Raw genomic sequence first — 25205 nt, forward strand, 5'->3', positions numbered from 1 at the left:
AGAGAAAAAGTTTCATCGCGTTTTACGATATGGAGCCGCTGCCAAGCCCTAATCTCTCTTGGGAGGGCTGATCTGGAGTCCGTTCGGGGCTCCGGAGAGGGGGATTCGTCGCTGTCGTCATCATCAACCATCGTCCATCACCAATTTCATGATACTCACCGCTGTGCGTGAGTAATTCTATTGTAGGCTTGCTGGACGGTGATGGGTTGGATGAGATTTACCATGTAATCAAGTTAGTTTTGTTAGGGTTTGATCCCTAGTATCCACTATGTTCTGAGATTGATGTTGCTATGACATTGCTATGCTTAATGCTTGTCACTAGGGCCCAAGTGCCATGATTTTAGATCTGAACCTATTATGTTTTCATCAATATATGTGTGTTCTTGATCCTATCTTGCAAGTCTATAGTCACCTATTATGTGTTATGCTCCGACAACCCCGAAGTGACAATAATCGGGATACTTCTCGGTGATGACCGTAGTTTGAGGAGTTCATGTGTTCACTATGTGTTAATGCTTTGGTCCGGTTCTCTATTAAAAGCAGGCCTTAATATCCCTTAGTTTCCACTAGGACCCCGCTGCCACGGGAGGGTAGGACAAAAGATGTCATGCAAGTTCTTTTCCATTAGCACGTATGACTATATTCGGAATACATGCCTACATTACATTGATGAATTGGAGCTAGTTTTGTGTCACCCTATGTTATAGCTATTATATGAGGAATCATATCCGACATAATTATCCATCACTGATCCATTGCCTACGAGCTTTTCATATATTGTGCTTCGCTTATTCACTTTTCCGTTGCTACTGTTGCCATCACTACAAAACACCAAAAATATTGCTATTACTATCTTTACCTTTTACCATCGTTACCATTACTATCATATTACTTTGCTACTAAATACCTTGTTGCAGATACTAAGTTATCCAGGTGTGGTTGAATTGACAACTGAACTGCTAATACTCAAGAATATTCTTTGGCTCCCCTTGTGTCGAATCAATAAATTTGGGTTGAATACTCTACCCTCAAAAGTTGTTGCGATCCCCTACACTTGTGGGTCATCAAGACTAATTTTTGGCGCCGTTGCCGGGGAGCATAGCTCTATTCTCGGAGTCACTTGAGATTTATATCTGTTGATCACTATGAAGAATTTGAAAGACTCTAAAACCTATTCTCGGAGTCACTTGAGATTTATATCTGTTGATCACTATGAAGAATTTGAAAGACTCTAAAACCAAGATCTATCCCTCAACTACGAGGGGAGGTAAGGAACTGCCATCTAGCTCTGCACTAGATTCTCCTTCTGTTATGAATAAGCTTGCGACACCTAAGCCTGCTACTGCTATGAATTCTGATATGTCGCATGTTATCGATGATGCCACTTCTGCTTTGCATGATACTTATGATGAAACTACTTCTGTGCGTGATACTACTGTGCCATTAGGTGAATTTCTTGATGAACAACTTGCTAGGGCTAGGGAGAATGAAATTATTGAAAATGCTATTATTGATGATAGTGATGATGAAAGATCTCCGAATGATTATGAATTACCTATTGTTCCTGAAGATTATGTTATGAATAAAGAAGCTGCTGAAGCTATTTTTGCCTGCAAAGATAGATATGATCTTAAGAAACTATTAGCTAAATGGAAGCATCAGTCTCTTAATGCTAGAATGAAACCTGACCCTACTTTTGCTACTTCACCTATCTGTGTTGCTGATAAGGATTATGAATTCTCTGTTGATCCTGAAATTATTACTTTGGTAGAATCTGATCCTTTTTATGGCCTTGAATCAGAAACTGTTGTGGCACATCTTACCAAGTTGAATGATATAGCTACCCTGTTTACTCATGATGATAAATCTCACTACTTTTATATCCTTAAGATATTTCCGTTCTCATTAAAGGGTGATGCTAAGACTTGGTTTAATTCTCTTAATCCTGGTTGTGTGCATAGTCCCCAGGATATGATTTATTACTTCTCTGCTAAATATTTCCCTGCTCATAAGAAACAAGCTGCCTTGCGGGAAATATATAACTTTGTGCAAATCAAAGAAGAGAGTCTCCCACAAGCTTGGGGGAGGCTTCTCCGGTTACTTAATGCTTTGCCTGATCATCCACTTAAGAAAAATGAAAACTTGATATCTTCTATAATGGACTAACTGATGCTTCCAAGGACTACTTGGACAGTTGTGCTGGTTGTGTTTCCAGGGAAAGAACAGTCGACGGAGCTGAGTTACTATTGAATAATATGTTGACTAATGAAAATAATTGGACTCTCCCGGAGCGAATTCCTGAGGCAATTCCTGAACCAATTGAGCCAACTCCTGAGCCTATTCCTAAACCCACTCCGAAGAAGAGAGGTGTTCTATTTCTCAGTCCTGAAGATATGCAAGAGGCAAAGAAATCAATGAAAGAAAAAGGTATTAAAGCTGAAGATGTTAAGAATTTACCTCCTATTGAAGAAATACATGGCCTTAATATACCGCCTGTTGAAGAAATGCATTGTCTTGATAACTCGACACAGGTAGTAAAGGTAAATTCTCTCTATATATATGATAAAGATGAAATCCCATCTACTAAATTTCATAGCCCTTGCTTAGATGAATTTGATGATTTCATGAATAGACAAGCAAATTTCAAAGATTATGTTGGTAGACAATTGAAGAATAATGCTTATACGATAGGACGCTTCAATGATTATGTAGCTAGAGTTAAAGGTGAACTTAAACTCACTAGTAAACATGCTTCCATGGTTGCTACTCAAGCTGAACAAGTACTTAAGGCTCAGAATGAATTGCTTGCTGAATTAAATAATAAAAATGACTTTGCTGTTAGAGTGGCTACTAGAACTGGTAGAATGACCCAGGAACCTTTGTATCCTGAAGGCCACCCTAAAAGAATTGAACAAGATTCTCAGAATAATAATCTAGATGCTCCTAGTTCTTCTAAGAAGAAGAAAAAGAAGAATGATAGGACTTTGCAAACTTCTATAAACCTAATGTAGAAATACCTGAGAATCCTAATAATACTTCTATCTTTGATGCTGAAGCACAATCCGGAGATGAACATGAACCTGATGATAATGCTAATAATGATGTTCATGTAGATGCTCAACCTAGTAATAACAATGATATAGAAATTGAACCCGCTATTGGTCTTGATAACCCACAATCAAGAAACCAACGTTATGATAAGAGAGATTTTGTTGCTAGGAAGCATGGTAGAGAAAGAGAACCATGGGTTCAGAAAACCATGCCCTTTCCTCCTAAACCATCCAAGACAAAGGATGATGAGGACTTTGAGCGTTTTGCTGAAATGATTAGACCTATTTTCTTACGCATGCGCTTAACTGATATGCTTAAAACAAACCCTTATGCTAAATATATGAAAGATATCATCACTAATAAGAGGAAAATACCTGAAACTGAGATTTCCACCATGCTTGCCAACTATACCTTTAAGGGTGGAATACCCAATAAACTTGGCGATCCCGGAGTACCCACTATACCTTGCTCTATTAAAAGAAATTATGTTAGAACTGCCTTATGTGATTTAGGAGCCGGTGTTAGTGTTATGCCTCTTTCCTTATACCGTAGACTTGAATTAAGTAAGTTGACACCTACTGAGATATCCTTGCAAATGGCTGACAAATCAACTGCTATACCTGTCGGCATTTGTGAGGACGTGCCTGTTGTTGCTGTGAATGTTACTATCTTAACAGACTTCGTTATTCTTGATATTCCCGAGGACGATAGTATGTCTATTATTCTTGGTAGACCCTTTTTAAATACTGCAGGAGCTGTTATTGATTGCAACAAAGGCCATGTCACCTTTCATGTTAACGGAAATGAGCATACGGTACATTTTCCGAGGAAGCAAATCCAAGTTCATAGCATAAATACTATTGGGAAAATTCCATCAATTATTATTGGAGGTTTTGAATTTCCTCTCCCTACTGTCAAGAAAAAGTATGATATTCTTATTGTTGGGGATTTTTATATCCCCGTTGAGATGTTAAGGAGACTTTTGAGGGACTCTTCTAGCCAAGGCTCTCAGGAAAAACAAGCTAAAGAGAAGGAAAAAACCAAGTATAATCTTCCTCGCTTAGCGGAAGTACGGCGTGTAAGTGGCCATGTGATAATTTCTTGAAAGAAGCTGGAATTCATGAAGATATTTATTCTTTGATTGAGAGTGCAGGCCTCAACGATTTCCTCCTCGACCGAATAGATCAGTATCTCTTGCTTACCAATACTTTTGTGCAAATTTTTTATTATTATCCTAAGAAGTCACCGCCTTCAGTATCATTTCATTTATATGATGAAGTCAGAGAAATGGCTTTACAAGATTTTTGGGCAGTATGTAGGATACCTTTTGAGGGAGAGTTAGAGGAACCCCATCGTGAAGATGTGGAGGGCTTTGTTAACACTATAGTTGTAGAGGAGCCAAAGAAAGGTTCCGAGGCAAAAATCTCTAGCATACACTTTCATGTTTTACGTTACTTTGCTATATTTGCTAGTAGATGCTTGATTGGTCGTGGAAATAGTGGAAACTTTAATGTTCCTGATATTATCATTCTTCAACATGCCTTGTTTGGAGATAATAGTTTTAGTATGGGTGCCGTCATTGCTAAACGGCTAAGCCTGAATCATACAAAAGGCCCCATATTTGGAGGTATCTATGCTTCACGTCTTGCTAGACATTTTAGGATACCTATTAGGCATTATGAAAAGGGGGAGACGATCCTGCCTTCGTACATTTTAGATTACAGGAGCATGGTAGCACACAACTTTATCGTTCAAAATGAAGATAAGACGCTCCTGTATAACTTGAGATTTAATAAGAAACACAGTGAAACTATTATTCTGCCTGCACCCTTATTGTTTGATTTGACTGCAGATAATTTTCTTGTTACACCGGAGGCGGTGTATGCTCATCGAGGCCAAGCATCCACTCCAGAACCTGAACCTGAGCCGGAACTTGCACTGGACCCTTATCGTGCATCATCTTTCAAGTGGGATCTGGAGATGGCCAGCCAGTGGTATCTTGATTATACTTCCCAGTACACCGGGGAGAGTAGCAGTGGTCCTTGGCATTAGACCAACTTAGGCCAAAAGCCTAAGCTTGGGGGAGTACGTATTTCTCACCGACTTTACATTCATGTTCACACACTATATTAGTCGTCGGTGCTCATACTCTTTCATTGTATTATCCATGCTAGTTTAATTTTAGTTTTGAAGTTTTCTTCTTCTGTGCTTGATAAACCTTAAGAAAAACAAAAAAAATAGTTAGCTTAATTTCCATGCTTGTAGTAGAATTAAAATGAAAAACCCAAAAAGATTTCTCGTTCTTCTTTTACTTGTTGGAGCTTTCCCGTGTAAATAGCTTTATTTTCTTTTCTTTCCTTTGGGGGTCGAGAAGACCATATTGAAAATGTTTAGTGGCTCTCATTTGCATGATTGTTTATTTAACTTAGAGCCCATATTACTTTGTCTTCTCTCTTGAGTTGAATGCTTGCAGATTCCAGCTTAGTCCAATGCATGTGCACTATTATTATTATACACATCGTTCGGTCGTGCAAGTGAAAGGCAATAATGACAATATATGATGGACTATTGAGATGAGAAAAGCTGGTATGAACACGACCTCTCTTGTTTTTGTAAATATGATGAGTTCATTGTTCCTGATTCAGCTTATTATGAAGTAAACATATTTGTAATAACATTTAGAGATTATAATTGCTTGTGCCATGCTTGATTAGCTTTGAGTTATAATGGTTTACCTTGCATGCCAACATGCTATTAGAATGATTATGATGTGGTATGATGGGATGGTATCCTCCTTTTAATGAATTGAGTGACTCGACTTGGCACATGTTCACGCATGTAGTTGAAACAAAATCAACATAGCCTTCACGATATTTATGTTCATGATGGATTATATCCTACTCATGTTTGTACTCGGTGTGAATTAGTTTTAATGCATGTTTATGACTGTTGTCGCTCTCTCAGTTGGTCGCTTCCCAGTCTTTTGGTAGCCTTCACCTGTACTAAGCGAGAATACTGCTTGTGCATGCAAACTCCTTAAAACCCAAAGTTGTTCCATATGAGTCCACTATACCTTCCTATATGCGGTATTTACCTGCCGTTCCAAGTAAATTTGTATGTGCCAAACTCTAAACCTTCAAATGAAATTCTGTTTTGTATGCTCTAGCCGTTCATGTTTCCACTAGGGCTGCCTATATCTTCCATGCTAGGTGGGTTATTCTCAAAGGAGTGGACTCCGCTCCTCATTCACGAGAAAGGGCCGGTAACCGGGATGCCAAGTCCCATGATCCAAAAAGATCAAAACAAATCAAAATAATTAAACAAAACTCCCCCAGGATTGTTGTTAGTTGGAGGCACTCGTTGTTTCGAGCAAGCCATGGATTGATGCTTGTTGGTGGTTGGGGGAGTATAAACTTTTACCATTCTGCGTGGGAACTGCCTATAATGCATGTAGTATGGAAGATACATCCATCTCATAGTTGTTGCGCTGACAGCAAAAGTATGCCGCTCAAAATGTTATTCAATCTCTATTTTAAAAATCGAGCTCCGGCACCTCTACAAATCCATGCTTCCCTCTGCGAAGGGCCTATCTATTTACTTTTATGTCGACTCATCACCTTCTTATTAAAAAGCACCCGCTGGAGAGCACACTGTCATTTGCATTCATTATTATTGGTTTATATTGGGTATGACTTGACTGGATCTCTTTTACCATGAATTACAATGTTTAGTTAGTCCTTGATCTTTAAAAGTGCTCTACATTTATGTTTTGCGGTCTCAGAAAGGGATAGCAAGATACCATTTTTTTCTATCATGTTATGATTATTTTGAGAAAGTGTTGTCATCCAAGTTTTATCATTATCGCTCGCTAGCTGATTATGCCATTGATATGAGTAATTGTGAGACCTGAGTGTTATTGTGAGTATGGTTATTTTATAATATTGTTGAAACCTGAATGATGGCTTTGCATGTTTACAACAACAAGAGCAAATAGAGTTTGTAAAAGTTTTTCTTTATCACTCTCAGTTTATCAACTGAATTGCTTGAGGACAAGCAAATGTTTAAGCTTGGGGGAGTTGATATGTCTCTAACGTATCTACTTTTCCAAACACTTTTGCCCTTGTTTTGGACTCTAACTTGCATGATTTGAATGAAACTAACCGGACTGATGCTGTTATCAACAGAATTACCATGATGTTGTTTCATGTGTAGAAAACAAAAGTTCTCAGAATGACCTGAAAATCCTCGGAGACAAGTTTTAGAAAATATAAAAAATCCTCGCAAAAGATGAAGACCAAGGGGCCCACACCCTGTCCACGAGGGTGGGGGCGCGCCCCCTCCCCCTGGGCGCGCCCCCTGTCTCATGGGCCCCCTGAGGCTCCGCCGACCTCAACTCCAACTCCATATATTCCATCTCACGGAGAAAAAAATCAGAGAAAAAGTTTCATCGCGTTTTACGATACGGAGCCGCCGCCAAGGCCTAATCTCTCTCGGGAGGGCTGATCTGGAATCCGTTCGGGGCTCCAGAGGGGGGATTCATCACCGTCGTCATCATCAACCATCCTCCATCACCAATTTCATGACGCTCACCGCCGTGCGTGAGTAATTCCATCGTAGGCTTGCTGGACGGTGATGGGTTGGATGAAATTTACCATGTAATCAAGTTAGTTTTGTTAGGGTTTGATCCCTAGTATCCACTATGTTCTGAGATTGATGTTGCTATGACTTTGCTATGCTGAATGCTTGTCACTAGGGCCCGAGTGCCATGATTTCAGATCTGAACCTATTATGTTTTCATCAATATATGTGTGTTCTTGATCCTATCTTGCAAGTCTATAGTCACCTATTATGTGTTATGATCCGACAACCCCGAAGTGACAATAATCGGGATACTTCTCGGTGATGACCGTAGTTTGAGGAGTTCATGTATTCACTATGTGTTATTGCTTTGGTCCGGTTCTCTATTAAAAGGAGGCCTCAATATCCCTTAGTTTCCACTAGGACCCTGCTGCCACGGGAGGGTAGGACAAAAGATGTCATGCAAGTTCTTTTCCATAAGCACGTATGACTATATTCGGAATACATGCCTACATTACATTGATGAATTGGAGCTAGTTCTGTGTCACCCTATGTTATAGCTATTACATGAGGAATCGCATCTGGCATAACTATCCATCACTGATCCATTGCCTACGAGCTTTTCATATATTGTGCTTCGCTTATTTACTTTTTCGTTGCTACTGTTGCCATCACTACAAAACACCAAAAATATTGCTATTACTATCTTTACCTTTTACCACCGTTACCATTACTATCATATTACTTTGCTACTAAATACCTTGCTGTAGATACTAAGTTATCCAGGTGTGGTTGAATTGACAACTCAACTGCTAATACTCAAGAATATTCTTTGGCTCCCCTTGTGTCGAATCAATAAATTTGGGTTGAATACTCTACCCTCGAAAGCTATTGCGATCCCCTACACTTGTGGGTCATCACACGCCCCCTGCCTCGTGGGCCCCCTGGACCTCCACCGACCTCAACTCCAACTCCATATATCACGTTCGGGGAGAAAAAACAGAGAGAAGGATTCATTGCATTTTACGATACGAAGTCGCGCCAAGCCCTGTTCTTCCTTAGGAGGGCTGATCTGGAGTCCGTTCGGGGCTCCGGAGAAGGGAATTCATCGCCATCGTCATCATCAACCATCCTCCATCACCAATTTCATGATGCTCACCGCCGTGCGTGAGTAATCCCATCGTAGGCTTGTTGGACGATGATGGGTTGGATCTTTAATTTGAGCCGCGGATCCTACTCTGGAAACAGAAATACCCACATTAATAGCCTTGATTTTTTGCATGTGGTCAATGCGTTTGCTGATTGATAACTGTCTGAGATTTACCATGTAATCGAGTTAGTGTTGTTAGGGTTTGATACCTAGTATCCATTATGTTCTAATATTGATGTTGCTATGACTTTGCCATGCTTAATGCTTGTCACTAGAGACCGAGTGCCATGATTTCAGATCTAAAACTATTATGTGTTCATGAATATATGAGTGTTCTTGATCCTATCTTGCAAGTTATAGTCACCTACTACGTGTTATGATCCGGCAAACCTCGGAGTGACAATAGTCGGGACACTTCCCGGTGATGACCGTTGTTTGAAGAGTTCATGTATTCACTAAGTACTAATGCTTTGGTCCGGTATTATATTAAAAGGAGGCCTTGATATCCCTTAGTTTCCAATAGGACCCCGCTGCCATGTGAGGGTAGGACAAAAGATGTCATGCAAGTTCTTTTCCATAAGCACATATGACTATATTTGGAATACATGCCTACATTATATTGATGAACTGGAGCTAGTTCTGTGTCACCCTATGTTATAACTGTTGCATTATGAATTACATCCACATAATTATCCATCATTGATTCATTGCCTAAGAGCTCGTTTCATATTGATCTTTGCTAAGTTACTTCTCCGTTGCCACTGTTACGATTGCTACAAAACTGCTACTGTTAGTTTTTCCACCGTAATTGTTACTTCCATACTACTTTGCTGTAGATATTAAGTTTTCCAGGTGTGATTGAATTGACAACTTAGCTTCTAATACTTGAGAACATTCTCTGGCTCCCCTTGTGTCGAATCAATAAATTTGGGTTGAATACTCTACCCTCGAAAACTATTGCGATCCCCTATACTTGTGGGTTATCAAGACCTTATTCTGGCGCTGTTGCCGGGGAGCATAGCTCTATTCTTTGAGTCACTTATATCTGTTGATCACTGTGAGGAATTTTAAAGATCAAAGAACCAAGATTTTTCCCTCAACTACAAGGGGAGGTAAGGAACTGCCATCTAGCTCTGCACGTGATTCTTCTTCTGTTTTGAGTAAACTTGCGACACCTACACCTGCTATTGATTCTGATATGTTGCATATTATTGATGATGCCACTTCTGCTATGCATGATGCTTATGATGATACTACCTCTTTGCTTGATAATAATGTGTCATTGGGTGAATTTCTGGATGAACAACTTGCTAGGGTTAGAGAGAATGAAATTTCTGAAATTGATGATATTAATGAAAGTGATGATGAAGATTCTCCCCCTAGATATGAATTGCATGTTGTGCCCGCTGGTTATGTTATGGATGAAGAAACTGCTAGAGACTTTCTTGCTTGCAATGATAGATATGATCTTAAGAAACTATTAGCTAAGCTGAAAGAAAAGTCTTTGAATGTTAGAATGAAATATGACCGTACTTTTGCTACTTCACCTATCTGTGTTACTGATAAGGATTATGAATTCTCTGTCGACCAAGAATTAATTACTTTGGTTGAATCTGATCCTTTCCATGGCTTTGAATCCGAAACTGTTGTGCCACATCTTACTAAACTGAATGATATTGCCACCCTATTCAATCATGAGACAAAAAAATCTTTATTAATATATTCTTAAATTGTTTCCTTTCTTATTAAAGGGTGATGCTAAGATATGGTTTTATTCTCTTACGCCTGGCTATGTGCGTAGTGATACGTCTCCAACGTATCTATAATTTTTTATTGTTCCATGCTATTATATTATCCACCTAGGATATTTTATATGCTATTTTATATGATTTTTGGGACTAACCTATTAACCTAGAGCCCAGTGCCAGTTTCTGTTTTTTCCTTGTTTTTCAATTTTACAGAAAAGGAATACAAAACGGAGTCCAATTGACGTGCCAATTTTTGATGATTTTTTATGGACCAAAAGAAGCCCCTAAAGTAAAAGAGTTGGGCCAGAAGAGTCCCAAGCCATCCATGGGGGTGGAGGGCGCGCCCTACCCCCTGGGCGCGCCCTATCCCATGAACCTATGCATAACGGTTGGCACACGTTTTCGTCTTGACTCTTCGGTAGAAACTTTGGGGCACTCTTTGAAGTTCTTTGTGTTGGTTGAATAGATGAATCTGAGATTGTGTGATGCATATCATATAATCATACCCATGGATACTTGAGGTGACATTGGAGTATCTAGGTGATATTAGGGTTTTGGTTGATTTGTGTCTTAACATGTTATTTTACTACGAACTCTAGGGCTGTTTGTGACACTTATAGGAATAGCCCAATGGATTGATCGGAAAGAATAACTTTGAGATGGTTTTGTACCCTACTATAATATCTTCGTTTGTTCTCCGCTATTAGTGACTTTGGAGTGACTCTTTGTTGCACGTTGAGGGATAGTTATATGATCCAATTATGTTATTATTGTTTAGAGAACTTGCACTAGTGAAAGTATGAACCCTAGGCCTTGTTTCGAAGCATTGCAATACCGTTTACGCTCACTTCTACCACTTGCTACCTTGCTGTTTTTATATTTTATGATTACAAAAACCTATATCTACCATCCATATTGCACTTGTATCACCATCTCTTCGCCGAACTAGTGCACCTATACAATTTACCATTATATTGGGTGTGTTGGCACTAGTAGAAACCGGAGCTTTAAAACCGGTTCGTAAGGGCCTTTAGTGCCGGTTCTGCAACTGGCACTAAAGGGTGGTGACTAAAGCCCCCCCCCTTTAGTACCGGTTCGGCACGAACCGCCACTAAAGGCCCACCACATGGCGTGAGCTCGCGCCGTGGTATGGGGGACCTTTAGTACCGGTTGGTGTTACCAACCAGTACGAAAGGTATTTTTTTTGAATTTTTTTTGAAAATTTTGTAAAAAATATTTGTTTTTTTTTCGATTTTAAATTTTCTAAATTATTTGATGATTTAGTCTCTAATCACCCCTCTTAACTGCTCAAGTGTGGATCACTCATTCCAAATCGTCTAACTTCCCGGCCGGTCACCCATCCTCTCACTCCCCTAGCCTGAGCACGCTTAACTTCGGAGTTCTATTCCCCCTACTTTCCAAGTCTGCACTTGTTGTTTTCCTGACAAATGTAAGCTGTCAATCCTATTAACCCTCAGCAGTTTAGCTTGAGCATTAGGTCACACGTTTCACCGTTTGAGTTTGGAACTACTATTCTAAAAAACAGTTAGTAACACTAATATTTCTTGAATAAGTTTGACCACAGTTTGACCAGATTTGACCAAAATTCAAAAAATTGAAATAATTATTTAGTAACACTAACATTCTTGAATAATTATGTAGCAACATTAATACTTCTTGAATAAGTAGTTTGACCATAGTTTGACCAGATTTAACCAAAATTAGAAAAAAAACTGAAATTTGAGCATATCTTTTTTTCCTTTTGGAATTTGAGGATTCTAAAAAATTGCAAACAAGCCGTAGGCGGTCAAAATCAGATGCGGATTTTCGTGCTGAATTTTTTGATATATTATATGTTTTTCCGACATCGTATGCAAAAGTTATAGCCGTTTTACATTTTCCCTACACTTTTTGCAAAACATGTCCAAATTTAAGTTTTTTAACTTTCCTAACTAGTAGATGTAGCAATATAACTACATCTCGAAGAAATATATTTTTTGAATTTTTTATCATTTTCTTTTGTATTTTTCAAAAACTGAAATGGTGGTACACGGGAGGGGGGTAGAGTTTGAAAATTGCCCTATAGTCCTGGTTTGTGTCTCCAACCGGGACTATAGGTCAAACCCCTTTAGTACCGGTTCGTGGCATGAACCGGTAACCGGTACTAAAGGTTAGCCCTTTAGTACTGGTTTGTGCCACGAACCGATACTAAAGGTGATCGCGGGGCCCCGGCCTGACGCCAGCCTTCCACCACCCCTTTAGTACCGGTTCGTGGCACGAACCGGTACTAAAGGTTCAAAATGAACCGACATTAATGGATAGCCGTTCGAACCGGCACTAATGGTACCATTAGTACCGGGCCAAAATCGAACCGGGACTAATGTGTCTCACATTAGGTCCTTTTTCTACTAGTGTGGGGATACAAGAGACTCTTTGTTATTTGGTTGCAGGGTTGTTTGAGAGAGGCCATCTTCATCCTACGCCTCCCACGGATTGATAAACCTTAGATCATCCACTTGAGGGAAATTTGCTACTGTCCTACAAACCTCTGCACTTGGAGGCCCAACAACGTCTACAAGAAGAAGGTTGTGTAGTAGACATCAAGCTAATTTCTAGCGCCGTTGCCGGGGAGGCTAGGTAAGCGGCAGTAACACCCCGTCAACTAAGCTCTTTTCTGGCGCCGTTGCCAGGGAGGTTAGTGCTTGAAGGTATATCTTTAGATCTTGCAATCGAATCTTTTTTGTTTCTTGCTTTATCACTAGTTTAGTATATAAAAAGAAAACTACAAAAAATGGAATTGAGGATGCCTCATATGCTTCATCTTTTTAATGTCTTTCATGAAAATAAGGATTCCGATAATTGTGCCAAAGTGTTAGAAGAAGAATGCATTAAATTGTTTGGCACTAAATATTTCAATGATGAGCATGATTGCAATGTTGTTAGTATCAATTCCTTGAATATCCATGATGCTAATGATATTCAAAGCCACAAGCTTGGGGATGCTATGTTTAATGAAGATGCTATTTTTTGTCCCCCAAGTTTTGATGAGAAAAATTATTATGATGAAAGCATGCCTCTTATCTATGATGATTATTGTGATGACATGTATGCTATAAAGAATAATGATAACCATGAAACTTGTCATCTTGATTTTAATTTTCAATTGGATTATGTCTCACATAATAGTTATTTTGTTGAGTTTGCTCCCACTACTATTCATGAGAAGAAATTTGCTTCTGTGGAGAGTAATAAAAATGCTATGCTTATGCATCATGAAAAGAGTGCTTTATGTGATGGTTATATTGTTGAATTTATTCATGATGCTACTGAAAATTATTATGAGGGAGGAATATATGCTTGTAGGAATTGCAATCATATCAAGTTTCCTCTCTTTATGTTGAAAATTTTGAAGTTATGCTTGCTTTGCCTTCCTATGCTAGTTGATTATTGTTCCCATAAGTTGTTAGCTCACAAAATCCCTAGGCATAGGAAGTGGGTTAGACTTAAATGTGCTAGTCATATGCTTCATGATGCTCCAATTATGTTTTAATTCTTATCTTTTATGTGAGCATCATTGAAATCATCATGCCTAGCTAAGGGCGTTAAACGATAGCGCTTGTTGGGAGGCAATTTGTTCCTGTTTAGTAATAAATAATTCATCTAGCCTCTGGTTAGATGTAGTTTTATGTTTTAGTTAGTGTTTGTGCCAATTTAGACCTTTAGGAAAGCTTGTGGTGATAGTTGTGTTGATCCTGCTAAAAATCAGAAACTTTTGCACTCAGTAAATAATTTCTAGTATCTTATTGAAATGTGATTCTGACCTGATTCTTTTTGCTTTGTATTGGTGCAAAAATTTCTCAGGTGGATCCAATTTTTAAAGAATTTTAAGAGTTACAGAAGTATTCGAGAGTTACAGATTACTACAGACTGTTCTGTTTTTTGACAGATTCTGTTTTCTATGTGTTGTTTGCTTATTTTTATGAATCTATGAGTAGTATAGGAGGGTATGAACCATAGAGAAGTTGGAATACAGTAGATATTACACCAATATAAATAAAGAATGAGTTCACAACAGTACCAAAAGTGGTGATTTATTTTCTTATACTAACGGAGCTTATGAGTTTTCTGTTAAGTTTTGTGTTGTGAAGTTTTCAAGTTTTGGGTAAAGATTCGATGAACTATGGAATAAGGAGTGGCAAGAGCCTAAGCTTGGGGATGCCCAAGTCACTCCAAGGTAATATTCAAGTACAACCAAGAGCCTAAGCTTGGGGATGCCCCGGTGGTATCCCCTCTTTCGTCTTCATTCATCGGTAACTTCACTTGGAGCTATATTTCTATTCACCACATGATATGTGTTTTGCTTGGAGCGTCATTTTATTTTATTTTGTTTTGCTTCCTGTTTGAATAATATCCCAAGATCTGAAATTCTTAAATGTTAGAGAGTCTTCACATAGTTACATAATTATCCGACTACTCATTGATCTTCACTTATATCTTGTGGAGTAGTTTGTCGATTGCTCTACTGCTTCACATATATCTTTTTAGAGCACGATGGTAGTTTTATTTTGAAGAAATTGATGAACTCTCATGCTTCACTTATATTATTTTAAGAGTCTTTTAGAATAGCATGGTAATTTTCTTGGGTCATAGAAATAGTCCTAATATGATGGGCATCCAAGAGGGATATAATAAAAACTTTCATATAAAGTGCATTGAATACTATGAGAAGTTTGATTCTTTATGATTGTTTTGAGATATGAAGATGGTGATATTAGAGTCATGCGAGTGGATTAACTGTGAATTTGAGAAATACTTGTGTTGAGGTTTGTGAGTCTCATAGCATGCACGTATGGTAATCGTTGTGTAACAAATTTGAAGCATGATGTATCTCTTTGATTGTCCTCCTTATGTGTGGAGGTTGGGATCGCGCGATGGTTAACTCCTACCAACCCTTCCCCTAGGAGCATGCGTGTAGTGCTTGGTTTTGATGACTTCTAGATTTTTGCAATAAGTATGTGAGTTCTTTATGACTAATGTTGAGTCCATGGATTATACACACTCTCACCCTTCCACCATTGCTAGTCTCTCTTGTGCCGCACAACTTTCGTCGGTACCATACACCCACCATTTACCTTCCTCAAAACAGCCACCATACCTACCTATTATGGCATTTCCATAGCCATTCCGAGATATATTGCCATGCAACTTTCCACCATTCCGTTTATTATAACACACTTCATCATTGTCATATTGCTTTGCATGATCATGTAGTTGACATCGTATTTGTGGCAAAGCCACCATTCATAATTCTTTCATACATGTCACTCTTGATTCATTGCACATCCCGGTACACCGCCGGAGGCATTCATATAGAGTCATATTTTGTTCTAAGTATCGAGTTGTAATTCTTGAGTTGTAAGTAAATAGAAGTGTGATGATCATCATTATTAGAGCATTGTCCCGTGTGAGGAAATAAAAAAAGAGGCCAAAGAAGCCAATAAAAAAAAGAGGCCAAAGAAGCCAATCAAAATAAAATGAGAGAAAAAGAGAGAAGGGACAATGCTACTATCCTTTTACCATACTTGTGCTTCAAAGTAGCACCATGATCTTCATGGTAGAGAGTCTCCTATTTTGTCACTTTCATATACTAGTGGGAATTTTTCATTATAGAACTTGGCTTGTACATTCCAACGATGGGCTTCCTCAAATTCCCTAGGTCTTCATGAGAAAGCAAGTTGGATGCACACCCACTTTGTTTCTTTTTGAGCTTTCATACATTTATAGCTCTAGTGCATCCGTTGCATGGCAATCCCTACTCACTCGAATTGATATCTACTGATGGGCATCTCCATAGCCCATTTATACACCTAGTTGATGTGAGACTATCTCCTTCCTTTTGTCTTCTCCACAACCACCATTCTATTCCACCTGTAGTGCTATGCCCATGGCTCACGCTCATGTATTGTGTGAAAGTTGAAAAGTTTGAGAACACTAAAGTATGAAACAATTGCTTGTCTGAAACCGGGGTTGTGCATGATTTGAATATTTTGTGTGACGAAGATGGAGCATAGCCAAACTATATGATTTTGTAGGGATAAGCTTTCTTTTCCCATTTTATTTTTAGAAGACATAATTGCTTTGTTAGTATGCTTGAATTATTATTATTTTATGTCAATAATTAACTTTTGTTTTGAGTCTTATGGATTTGAATATTCTTGCCACAATAAAGAAGATTACATTGATAAATATGTTAGGTTGCATTCCACATCAAAAATTCTATTTTTATCATTTACCTACTCGAGGACGAGTAGGAATTAAGCTTAATACGAAATGGAGTCCAATTAATGTGCCAATTTTTGATGATTTTTATGGACAAAAAGAAGCCCCCGAAGTAAAAGAGTTGGGCCAGAAGAGTCTTGAGCCGTCCACGAGGGTGGAGGGCGCGCCCTACCCCCCTGGGAGCGCCCCCTATCTCGTGGATGACTCGGAGACCCCCCTGACGTGATACCGACGCCAAAAATTCCTATAAATACAGAAACCCCCAGAAATAAACCTAGATCGGGAGTTCCGCCGCCGCAAGCCTTTGTAGCCACCAAAAACCTCTCGGGAGCCCGTTCCGGTACCCTGCCAGAGGGGGAATCCATCATCGGTGGCCATCTTCATCATCCCGGCGCTCTCCATGATGAGGAGGGAGTAGTTCACCCTCGGGGCTGAGGGTATGTACCAGTAGCTATGTGTTTGATCTCTCTCTCTCTCTCTCTCTCTCGTGTTCTTGATTTGGCACGATCTTGATGTACCGCGAGCTTGGCTATTATAGTTGGATCTTATGTTGTTTCTCCCCCTCTACTCTCTTGTAATGGATTGAGTTTTCCTTTTGAAGTTATCGTATCGGATTGAGTCTTTAAGGATTTGAGAACACTTGATGTATGTCTTGCATGTGCTTATCTATGGTGACAATGGGATATCACGCGATCTACTAGATGTATGTTTTGGTGATCAACTTGCGGTTTCCGTGACCTTGGGAATCTATGCATAGGTGATCGTCTTGACTCTTGGTAGAAACTTTGGGGTACTCTTTGAAGTTCTTTGTGTTGGTTGAATAGATGAATCTGAGATTGTGTGATGCATATCGTATAATCATACCCATGTATACTTGAGGTGACATTGGAGCATCTAGGTGACATTAGGGTTTTGGTTGATTTGTGTCTTAAGGTGTTATTTTACTACGAACTCTAGGGCTGTTTGTGACACTTATAAGATAGCCCAATGGATTGATCGGGAAGAATAACTTTGAGGTGGTTTCGTACCCTACAATAATCTCTTTGTTTGTTCTCTGCTATTAGTGACTTTGGGGTAACTCTTTATTGCACGTTTAGTGATAGTTATATGATCCAATTATGTTATTATTGTTGAGAGAACTTGCACTAGTGAAAGTATGAACCCTAGGCCTTGTTTCGAAGCATTGCAATACCATTTACGCTCACTTCTACCACTTGCTACCTTGCTGTTTTTATATTTTCAGATTACAAAAACATATATCTACCATCCATATTGCACTTGTATCACCAAAAGGATAACTTTGAGGTGGTTTCGTACCCTACCATAATCTCTTCGTTTGTTCTCTGCTATTAGTGACTTTGGAGTGACTCTTTGTTGCATGTTGAGGGATAGTTATATGATCCAATTATGTTATTATTGTTGAGAGAACTTGCACTAGTGAAAGTATGAACCTTAGGCCTTGTTTCCTAGCATTGCAATACTGTTTACGCTCACTTTTATCATTAGTTACCTTGCTGTTTTTATAATTTCAGATTACAAATACCTTTATCTACCATCCATATTGCACTTGTATCACCATCTCTTCGCCGAACTAGTGCACCTATACAATTTGCCATTGTATTGGGTGTGTTGGGGACACAAGAGACTCTTCGTTATTTGGTTGCAGGGTTGTTTGAGAGAGACCATCTTCATCCTACGCCTCCCACGGATTGATAAACCTTAGGTCATCCACTTGAGTGAAATTTGCTACTGTCCTACAAACCTCTGCACTTGGAGGCCCAACAACGTCTACAAGAAGAAGGTTGTGTAGTAGACATCACGTAGTCCCCAGGATATGATTTATTACTTCTCTGCAAAATATTTCCCCGCCCATAAGAAACAAGCTGTCTTAAGGGAAACATTTAATTTTGTGCAAATTGAAGAAGAGAGTCTCCCACAAGCTTGGGGGAGGCTTCTCCAATTACTTAATGCTTTGCCTGATCATCCTCTCAAGAAAAATTAAATACTTGATATCTTTTTATAATGGACAAACTTATTGTAAGTGCATCTAGTGTCACCCCTAGTTGGTTTTGGAGTATTGACGACAACTTGGTTGAGGGACTAATGTGTTTGTGAGAATTGCAGGATAACACATGTACTAGTCCCATACTGATTCGGTTTACCTACCAGAGATGACCCCTAAAAATGTGTGAAGACATTGAAGACAATGGTGGTCTGTGAAGATATTCACATTGAAGACTATGACAAGAGAAGACATCCCATGAAGACTATGGAGTGCGAAGACACAGTTGTTTCGTAGTTTCCTTTTCTTGTTTGTTGAGTCACAGGAACCACCGTACTGTTAAGTGGGGTCCAAGTGAACAAAGTCAGAGTGACTGAAGTGATGCTCTACCAAATCCTATGTCTTCGAGCGAAGACAATCAGAGCAAATCTTATCCAGAGCTGGATGAGTCAGCTTTGCTTGTATCCCAAGCTAAGCTGCCGCGTGTGTTTGAAATCTGACCATTGGACACGTGTCAGTTCCTTAGTGACCCAGGGTCATTTTGGACAAATCAGGTCAGGTTGCCTTCTGGCTATAAATAGCCCACCCCCTACACCATAAGTTGGTGGCTGCTCAGATTTAGTACACGGCTTTTGTTGTTTGAGAGCAACCCACCTCCGAAGCATTTGAGAGAGAATCCTTGCGAGGACAAACCCAAAACACCACGAGCCAAAGAGTGTTAGGCATCACTGAAGCCTTTCTGTCCGCATGATCTAAAGACTTATTACACTTGAGGACTGTGAATCCTCCAGCTGGTTAGGCGTCACATTCTGAGCATCCAAGAGTCATTGTGGATTGCCGGTGAACAAAGTCTATGTAGGTTTGGAAGTCTCCCTTGAGGACTTACCAAAGTGATTGGGCGAGGACTAAGTGTTCTTAGCTCAAGGGGAATAAGGTGAAGATGCGGTCTTTTGAGTTGAATCTCAGCCTCCCTAACCAGACATACAGTGGTCACATCAACTGGAACTAGTCCAACAAATCGCTTGTCCTCTTCGAGCAACTGGTTCTATCCTTCCTCTCTCTTTACTTACAGTTTGTCTTCGTGAAGTCTTTGCCCTCTTGCCTGATCTGATTGACTTCACAGTGTGAAGATTGTGTACTATTTGGCTTATACTATCTTCCATCCTGATCCACACTACCTAGCTGATGATAGTCTTCGTGCTTTTACTACATTGCTTACTTGACTATGGCCTGTCTAGTGTAGTCTACCTTCCGCTGCATATCAATAGGTTCATTTCTATTGTTGGTCTTCAAAGCACTCATGTTTTGAAGACTTTCATAAAAATCGCCTATTCACCCCCCTCTAGTCGAATACTAGCACTTTCAATTGGATTCAGAGCAAGGTGCTCCCTTGTTCTGTGTGATTCGATTTAACCATCTGGAGTTTAGCTATGTCGACTGCAGGGATAATCAAGGTCTCCGCCGCATGCCCTGTCTTCGATGTCACTGATTACCCCTACTGGAAGAATAAGATGCGTATGCCTCTTGAAGCCATTGACGTCGATATTTGGTATGTCGTCAAGAACGGCGTTCCCAAGACCGGTGAAGGTGTTACTCCTGCTGATGTCAAGAAGTTCATCCAACTAGACTCAACTGCCAAGAATATCATCTGTGGTCATCTGACCAAAAGGCAGTATGGTCGGGTGAGTGCTCTGGATACTGCGAAGCTAGTCTGGGACTGGCTCTCCAAGGTCAACGAAGGCATCTCAACACAAAGAGATTCAAGGATCAGTGTTCTTCGCAATCTCTTCAACCGCTTCAAGAGAAATGACAATGAGAATGTCCAGCTCACATTTGATCGTCTCACTGATATCACGAACGAGCTTCATGCTCTCAGCGCCACTGAGATCACCAAGCATGAAATCGTCAAGACACTGCTGAGATCACTTGACAGCTCATTTGACACCTTGGCCCTGGTGATTCAAGAACGCCCTGACTTCAAGACTCTCGATCCATCTGACATACTTGACAGGCTCAACACACATGAGTTCCAGCTATATGAGAAAATAGATATCTATGGTCCCAACTATGGACGTACTCGCGCTTTGGAAAGGAGCTTGTTATGCTTCTGAAGAAGTTCCAGAAGTTTGCCAAGAAGATAGACTTCAGAAAGTTTTCAAGATCCAGCTCTAGAAATGATGAAGCTTCATCACGTGATCCCAAGAAGAGAACCTGCCACAAGTGCAAGAAACCTGGTCACTACATCTCTAAGTGTCCACAGTGGGAAAATGAGACAAAGAAGAAGAAGAAGAGCAAGGAATATGATTCTGATGAAAAGAAGAAGAAGAAATCCTCAAAGTCTTCTTCCAAGTCTTCGTCAAAGTCTTCATCACACAAGAACAGCTCATCAAGCAAGGGTCGCGCTTTTGTTGGCAAGGAGATGGATTCAGAGGAGGAGTCTGCATATGAGGAGGCAGAGGTGGAGTCTGAAGAGGAATCTGATTCTGGAGTAGCAAGCCTGGCTCTAGCTTCCGCATATGTCGCCAAGTCCATCTTCAACACTAAAGACAATGGCCTCATCAACAACGCTGACGCCAAGAATGAGGATGACCCTGCTCCCACCTTCTGCTTCATGGCACGTGGTGCCAAGGATATGACACCAAAGGCTTCAAAATGGATTATGGATAGTGGCTGCACCAACCACATGACTGGTGATCGAAGTCTTCTGATGGATTCAACTCTATGCCCGTCTGACAAAAGTCACATCACATTCGCTGACACTAGTAAAAGCAAGGTATTGGGTCTGGGTAGAGTTGCAATCTCAAAGGATCAGCACATGGATAAAGTGATGCTTGTTGAATCCCTTGGTTTCAACTTAATGTCTATCTCAATGCTTTGTGACTTGAACATGATTGTGATTTTTGGAAAATATTGTTGCCTTGCGCTTTGGAATCTGGCAAGTCTCTAGTCTTTAAAGGGTATCGAAAAGATGATCTATATATGGTAGATTTCTCAGCAGGACCACAGTTAGCCATATGTCTTCTAGCAAAAGCTTCAAAGTGCTGGCTCTGGCATCGGAGGCTAGGACATGCGGGTATGAGGAACTTGTACACTCTCGCGAAGAAGAAGCATGTCGTGGGCATCGAGGGCGTCAAGTTCAAGAAGGATCATCTATGTGGTGCATGTGAAGCTGGGAAGATGACTAGGGCCAAGCATCCCTCGTAGACAATCATGACGACATCACAACCCTTCGAGCTGCTTCACATGGACTTATTCGGCCCTACTCATTTCTCTACTCTTACTACCACTAATTGTCTCTATGGCTTCGTCATTGTTGATGATTACTCAAGATACACATGGGTGCATATAATCCTCTACAAGACTGAAGTGCAGGATGTCTTAAAACAATTCACCAACCCTGCCATGACAAACTATGGCGTCAAGATCAAGCACATAAGAAGTGACAACGGCACATAATTCAAGAACACCGGCCTCGACACCTATCTTGATACACTGGGCATCACTCATGAGTTTTTAGCTCCTTACACACCTCAGCCGAATGGCATCATGGAGTGGAAGAACCCAACCCTCATTGAGATGGCTCGGACGATGCTTGATGAGTACAAGACTCCAAGGAAGTTCTGGCCTGAAGCTATTGACACTGCATGCCATGTCACCAACCGTGTTTATCTTCACAAGCTTCTAAAGAAGACATCATATGAGCTGCTAACTGGTAAGAAGCCAAACGTCGGTTACTTCAAAGTATTTGGTGCTAGGTGCCGGATCAAGGATCCACATCACACTTCAAAATTTGCACCGAAAGCACATGAAGGTTTTATGCTCGGTTACAGAAAGGATTCGCACTCCTACAGAGTCTTCAACCTCTTTCACTATAAAGTGGTTGAAGCTATGGATGTGCGGTTCGATGAGACTAATGACTCACAAAGAGAGCACCTGCCAAATGTGCTAGATGAAGTTCCTCCTAGTGAATATATCAAGCTCATGGGAACTCGAGAAATCATACCCTCAGAAGCTCAGGCTGACGACGAACTCATCATTGTACCAAGTCAACCTGAAGACAATACTCAACCTCAAGTCAATGCTAAAACTGAAGACAATGATACGCAAGAGCAAAATCTTCGTCCAGTTCATCCCCGTGTTGCAAATGAAGTACATATTGAGTAATTGATAGCATCAATGCACCTGGTCCACTCACTCGTTCAAGAGCAACACAACTAGCAAATTTCTGTGGGCACTTTGCATTTGTCTCTATATCTGAACCCAAGAAAGTTGCTGAAGCCTTTATGGAACCTGAATGGATTCAAGCTATGCAAGAAGAGCTTCATCAGTTCGAGCTGAAAAATGTATGGGAACTGGTCAAACGTCCTGATCCTCGCAAGCACAATATCATTGGCACCAAATGGATCTATCGCAACAAACAAGATGAGCATGGTCAAGTGGTCAAGAACAAGGCTGTCTAGTTGCTCAAGGCTACACTCAAGTAGAAGGAATTGACTTCAATGAAACATTTGCTCCTGTGGCAAGGCTTGAAGCCATTCGCATACTGTTAGCCTATGCCAACCATCACAACATCCTTCTGTACCAAATGGATGTGAAGAGTGCCTTTCTCAATGGCAAGATTGAAGAAGAAGTGTATGTTGCACAACCACCTCGCTTTGAAGATCCAAAACATCCTGATATGGTATACAAGCTCAACAAGGCACTGTATGGCCTCAAACAAGCTCCTCGTGCTTGGTATGACACACTCAAAGACTTCCTGAAGAGCAAAGGCTTCAAACCTGGTTCTCTAGATCTGACACTCTTCATGAAGACATATGATAGTGAACTGTTTGTGTGCCAAATCTATGTGGATGACATTATCTTTGGCTGCACTGACAAAAGATACAGTGATGAGTTTGGGCACATGATGCAAGAGCAATATCAGATGTCCATGACGGGTGAGCTGAAATTTTTCCTTGGTCTTCAAATCCGTCAGCAGAGCAATGACATCTTCATATCCGTCAGCAGAGCAATGGCATCTTCATATCACAAGAGAAATACCTCAAAGATTGTCTGAAGATGTTTGGAATGCAAGACTACGAAGGATACACAACGCCAGTGCCAACCAAAAGTCATCTGAGCTTCGACGACAATGGTAAAGAATTCGATCAAAAGGTATACCGCTCCAAGATTGGTTCTTTACTTTACTTATGTGCATCTAGGCCAGATATAATGCTTAGCGTTTGCATGTGTGCCCGATTCCAAGCGGCACCAAAGGAGTCACATCACCTATCCGTGAAGCGAATACTTCGATATTTGGCTTACACCCCAACAATAGGATTATGGTATCCAAAGGGCTCAACATTTGATCTGCTTGGATATTCTGATGCTAATTATGCTGGTGACAAGGTTGATCGCAAGTCCACTTCAGGAACATGTCACTTTCTTGGACGATCTCTTGTCTGTTGGTCTTCAAAGAAGCAGAACTGTGTATCACTCTCCACTGCTGAATCTGTATACATTGCTGCTGGATCGTGCTGTGCTCAGCTTCTATGGATGAAGCAAACTCTCAGGGACTATGGCATCAACACGAAGAATGTACCACTCTTCTGCGACAATGAAAGCGCCATCAAACTTTCCAAGAATCCAGTTCAGCACAGATGACAAAGCACATTTTCAGATCCATCATCACTTTCTCAGAGATCATGTCAACAAAGAAGATATTGATATCATTCACGTCAACACTGAAGAGCAATTGGCAGCGGTGTCAGCTAAATATCTTAGAATCCTCAAATGTCATGTAATTGGACACACATCCTAACGCTTGTGCATGTTGACGACTTAGATGTGCAACACACGAAGTAATGTATATCTTCAATCAATAAAGACTTATCCTCTAAGTGTGAATACATTAATGTGGAATTTGACTTCGGAGTGCCACGACACACACACACACACAAACACACACTCACACACACACACGCGCGCGCACACACACACACACACACACACACACACACACATATATATATATATATATATACAAATGTTTCCTACAAGCAGTGGTAGTTACCACCACTTGCGTTTTGTATGTTGTATGTAGTATCTCTCGGAACCGAGAGTATGTACATGTAGTATGTAGTATATAACAATGATTAGGTAGTATATATACTAATTTTTAGGTAGTATGTGCCACTTTTTGAGTATGCTCATTTTTACGTACAAATATATACGTATTTTACAAATATAACAAAAACTATGGGCTCGTATGCAATTTTTTCATGTAACTTGCTTTGAAATATCTTAGATATAGTATATAAACATATTTAAAATAATAAAATAGTATATATAGTACCACATGGTAGTATATGAGACATGTGGGGTAACTACCACCGGGTGGTAGGATGGATTTTCCCTA

The sequence above is a fragment of the Triticum dicoccoides genome, chromosome 2B (genome assembly GCF_002162155.2).
Source record: "Triticum dicoccoides isolate Atlit2015 ecotype Zavitan chromosome 2B, WEW_v2.0, whole genome shotgun sequence".
NCBI classification, from domain to species: domain Eukaryota; kingdom Viridiplantae; phylum Streptophyta; class Magnoliopsida; order Poales; family Poaceae; genus Triticum; species Triticum dicoccoides.